This window comes from Physeter macrocephalus, chromosome 14 (assembly GCF_002837175.3).
Source record: "Physeter macrocephalus isolate SW-GA chromosome 14, ASM283717v5, whole genome shotgun sequence".
In the NCBI taxonomy this organism is placed as follows: domain Eukaryota; kingdom Metazoa; phylum Chordata; class Mammalia; order Artiodactyla; family Physeteridae; genus Physeter; species Physeter macrocephalus.
In genome coordinates, this window is record NC_041227.1 from 93,653,116 (window position 1) to 93,658,266 (window position 5,151).

The following is a 5,151-nucleotide window of genomic DNA, read 5'->3' on the forward strand; positions in this document are numbered from 1 at the left end:
CTTCTACTTGGCTGGGACCCTGTCCTCCTCTAGGGAGAAGTAGGTGGGTCAGCCTTCACCCTCCCATCTCAGCTTCAGGGACATCCCAGAGCAAGTACTGCATCTGTTCTTTTCAAATGTAAAAAATAATTTTACTGAAAATATAATAACATTAAGTTCACTTTTAAACTTAATTTTTAAAAATTATCGAAGCAATGTATTCACATGGTTCAACACAATAGGCTCCTGTTGACCCTCTTCAGATAATTAAAATATTGTTAACAATTCACCCACTCGCCCAACACCACAGGCATATACTACGTTTTCCAGATCACCACCCACTGTTCTGATACTGCTTTTAACTGTAGCTGGTTAACAAAATGGGAAAGAATTCTTCTTTCATTCATTCCTTCTGCAAGTATTTACTGTGAGCCATTAGGCTGGGCTTTATTGGAGGCACCGGGAAGGGCGAGGAATTAAACAAGGTCCCTTCTTGCTGAGCTCACCTCCCCGCGGTAGAGCCGGACGGAGAGCCAGGGGCTAAGTCCCAGGAAGGAAAATAGGGCAGGATGCGGGGTGAGGGTGATGGGGGGGGTGTCAGTGGTCAAGAGAGATCCTTCTGAGAAAGTGACATTGAGCCGAAAACTAAATAAAAATTCGGGAGCAATTTGCTGGGGGAGGAACTACACCTGTGGCTTGTGGAGCAGCTCCTCCCCCGCAAGCTTAACGAACACGAGGGTCAGGATTCTTAGCTCCTCTCGGCCTGCTGCCCGCCCCTCACCGCCCCAGGCTCTCTCTCTTCCCAGGGCGCTGCCCCTTCCGGGGAGCGAGTGTGCGTGTGTGTGTGTCAGTGTGTGTGTTGGGGTGAAGGGGTCCTTCCCCTCCCCGGGCCCCGGCTCCCCCTCCACTCCCACCCCCAGCGGCCCCTCCCCGGTGAGCGCGCCCACCCCCCCATCCCCCATCCTTCCCCCTCCCCAGGAGGAACGCAGAGCCGCAGCCGCGGGGAAATGTAAAGTTTCTGCGGCTCAAAAGTGACGCACAAATTCTTGAAGAGCTCTTTGGCGGCGGATATCTAGAGATCAGACCATGTGAGGGGCCGAGAGTACAAATACGGCCGCGCGGGCGCCGGCGCCGGCACAGGCAGCGGCGCCCCGGTACCTCGAGGGCGCGAGGGTCGCCCGCCTCGGAAGCCCCGGACCGGCCTCCGCGGACTCCCGGCAGGTGGGTCCGCTTTCCTCCCGGCTTCTAATGCCCACTTCTCTCCCGAACTTCATCCCGCCCGGCCTCTCCGGGCACCGGCGCAGGGGCTCTGGGCAGGGTGGGCGCGCGCGGAATCGGCCGCGGGGACAAGGGGACGAGGGCGGGCGACCGGCTCGGAGCGCTCCTTCGTCCCCGGCTGCCCGGCTTCGGGTGGCCCAGTAGCCCAGGAAAGCCCTTCAGGACGGTCCTGCGGTCGGGAGGAAAAGTTGCTTTACGTTCAACCCATGGCTTCTGTTTGCTCTTCACTGACGGCCATCGCGTGCAGGGGGCTGTGTGCAGGCATCTCTGGGGGGAGAGTCCTGGTGGACGCAAATGCCCAAATATCTAGAGAAATCTCTGAATGACACGTAAGTGGGACGAGTCTCCGTGCGCTTGGGTAGTTTCCCCTGGCAGAGCCGATGCATGCTCAGTCATTCAGAATTTATGTGAAACCCAAAACTCCAGCGAGCTGTTTTACATGGTTGAAGTGTGTAACCATCAGTTGCTTGAAAAATGTGTACATTCAAATTTGCTTTTGAAAAGGCTCTCTGGAGCTAAAGAACACTAAGAAACACATTTCTTTTTGCCCTGGGTCTTCTGCATAATGAATTTCTTTTTCAGTTGGGGTTCTAAAGAATTTCAGAGGGGTGGAATTTCTAAGAGTCAGACATTACAAAGGCTTGTGTGTATGTATTTTTATGATCAGTTTTGTCCAGAAAAATGAACCAGGTCAATGGATTATTTATGAGCCTGCTAGCTCTCATCAGAGTAAGACGAGATCAAATATTTAATGTGTTTTGCCTTCAGTTACATAGGAAAAATGTCTAAGAAAGCAACATTGGGATTTGTGTTTAATGGAAGTGGAGGGCGCCATGGCACATGGCTGTTTGGGTTTTGGGAGTGGAGGGAAACACACAGCTTTGACTCTGTCCCGTTGCTCGCTTTTGTGTGAAGCCACTGGCGCTCAAAGGTTCAGATTTTCCTACCGCAGACTCAGGTTGGGGTGGCCGCTTCCAGCGTGGATGAGATGCAGGTTCTTATGGGGTTTGTGCAAGCTGTTTTGGGCACGGGTTTTCCTTTTTTTTCACTGAACCTGAGTAAGAGCAGGTTGCAAATGCTTCACAATTAATCAAAAGTCCCCTCAACACTCGGGTGATCCGTCTAGGACATTTCAGAGATGTGACACCAGCACAGACATTCAAACCCATCTCTTTTAGTCTCCTTGCTTAAAAATATTTATAGTAGGGGTGGGCGGTGGGGATGGAATAACATTGCAGTTTTAATGGAATCAGCAAAACCTCAGAAATTCCTCTTTGGGGAATTCTTAGAGTTGTCTGAGCATTTTGATGAAACTCGGAGAGGCATGTCAAAGAGTCACAAATGGGTGAGGTGACCGTGGAATGGGGTGCTTGGCTGGAGGATGTTGTCTCTTATGGCAGGCTTGCAGAAACATCCTGGATGTGTCCCCCTCCAAAGAGAAATGCAGGTAATTCCAGACATTAAGCCAGTAAATGGCAGTTCTTCTCCTTCATACTCCTCGAATGGTATAATTTGGGAGAACAAAGGCAGGGTTGCCTGAAGAAGTTTAATTTTAATTTGGCTTAATGAATCAACAGGATATGGTCATGACTTGACTTTTTAAATAAAGATGCCTGGATGGCCAGAGGGAAAATTATGCAGTCATGTTTCTGTCAGTTTAAGAAGGTACCTCAGACCTTAATTATTCCCCATCACAGATCAGCTCCTCTGGGTCTCGAGGTCCTCAGCTCTAAGCGAGGGGTGGGGGGCCCTGCCTAACATGATGTCCGCGTCCCCTCCACTCACTCTGTGACAGTGAGCCTAGCCTCTCTGCTTTAAGCAAACACGAGTTGAAGTGATGGTGCAAAATGTCTGGGGGCCAGGACTCTCTACCCAGATGTTTCCATTAGATTAGGGTCCTCTGGGGACCCCCGGCTTTCCCTCTAAGGCAGAGGCTTTGTGCACTGACATGCACAAGTTAATTCCTGCACCTCAACCCTGTCCAGCTGACAGGGGCCTGAGTTCTTAGACTCCTCGAATCCCCTTTGCAAACTGCCCAGGGTGTGGGGCAGGAGAAACGGCCCCCAGACGGTAGAGATTTGGGCTGGGCTGGTTTTCTTTGCAGTCACTGAGCTGTTGCCAGCGGGCCCGCACTCCACTGAGGCTGGTGTTGTTCCACGGGACAGGCTTGGGAGTGGAGTCAAAGGTCTGATAAAGCGTCCCGTTTCTCTGTTCCTCAGGCAAGTGATGCCGACTCACCTGCTCCTGTGGGGAATCCCATTTCTGGGCTTAACCGGGCCAAACAGCACCCTAAGGAAAGGGAACCGCCATCTTTCTAGGAGGGAAAGATGGAAAATAGACCCAGGTGGAAAACAGATGAAACTTAGCATTTTAAAGAACCCTGGCATAAATGACTTGCCCTGGTCAGAGGGTGACCTGCTTTTCTAGGGTGGGCACGAGACCCAACGTCGGCCAGCACAGCCCCCCATTTCTAGGCAGAGCTCAGCGAACTGATGCGGGTCCACATGCAGAAATGATCTCTGAGTAAAGGCTCTGTGCAGGGGGCACTTCCTCCTGCCTGACCTTTGTCAGCTGTCAGCACCTGGGAAGATGAAGTCTCACTTACTGAACGTCAACATTTTTGTAAACCAAGTGTTTTCCCAGCCGGGTGTCTAATGGGGTGACGAAACGAGTGGAGATAAGGCCTGTGCAAGCAGAGGCAGTCTGGCTGCCTTATTTTCCTCTTTCCTTTGGCTCCCCTGGAACCTGGCAGCAGCTCCCTTGCTGCCACCCCAGCCCGGGGCCAAGGGCACTTGATAGTGGATATTGTAAGCCCTAGGCTTTCTAAAAGCCAGGACAGGATAGCTCTCCATTAACCCCCAAAACTCCTGGACTGCAGAGTGAGGGATGAACCCCAGAGACGTGGGGACACGGAGGTGGTGTCCCAGGGCCAGGTCGACTGCCAGGGTCCCCGTGCCACTTGCCAGTGCCTGGGGTCTGGCACTGGAAGGTCTCCTGGAATCCTGAGGTCCAGTTCTTCGTGTCATTATTTGAGGTAGGAAGGGAAGAGGTAGGGTCTGTGATGAGGCCAGTGGCAGATGTAGGAGAACCACCTGTGTACCCTGGGCAAATCCAGAGCTGGAGCCTGGTAGGTGGGCTCAGTGAGAGGGAGCCAGTCAGTGGGCCTTTGTCCTCTCGTGTTGTCGTGTGGTCTTTCGGGGCATATTCAAGGAAAAAGAAGATGGTATTTCCTTTGCTATGGAGCTGTTGCACGAAAATAAGATAAACTGATTTTTTTCCCCTCTAACTAAGGGATTCCCTAGAATTAGGGAAGGGCAGAGCTGGAAGGGGCCTCCTGGGGAGCTGCTCCGAGTCCTCCGTGGCTTGTTGAAGTTCGCCAACGGCCCCGAGTTCCAGGCCAGGCCTCGAACTTGAGTCTGCTGCGCATCTGTTTTTTTCTCTCCGCTGGGTGTGTTGTTTTAAACGCTAAATTAGCTGACTCTTTTCCTTGTTTCAGAGGAGAGGAGCTGGGGCAGGAAGGAAAGGGGAGGGAAGAGATGGGGGGAGAGAGGAGATATGCTATTCCAGGCAGCAGGGAGGTTTGACTGACTGGAGGTTTCCCAACTCGTCCGAGGGTTAGAATTATTTTTCTAACCCCTATTTTTTTTATGATTAAAAAAATTTTTTTACTGTAGTATAGTTGACTTACAATGTTGTGTTAGTTTCAGGTGTACAGCAAAGTGAATCAGTTATACATACACATATATCCAGTCTTTTCTTTTTTTAGATTCTTTTCCCATGTAGGCCATTACAGAGTATTGAGTAGAGTTCCCTGTGCTCTACCATAGGTCCTTATTAGTTATCTCTTTTATATATAATAGTGTGTATATGTCAATCCCAATCTCCCAATTTATC

The 5,151-nt window shown here is 51.2% G+C and overlaps 1 protein-coding gene across 1 annotated transcript in view; it reads left to right on the top strand.

Moving 5' to 3' along the window:
• The first annotated feature begins 1,118 nt into the window (after window positions 1–1,118).
• The window catches only part of SLC6A4 (solute carrier family 6 member 4), a 33,642-nt gene continuing 29,609 nt past the window's right edge, over window positions 1,119–5,151 (top strand). Inside the window, 1 exon segment of the mRNA XM_024127614.3 lies at window positions 1,119–1,200. The gene's annotated coding sequence lies outside the window, so the exon portion shown is untranslated.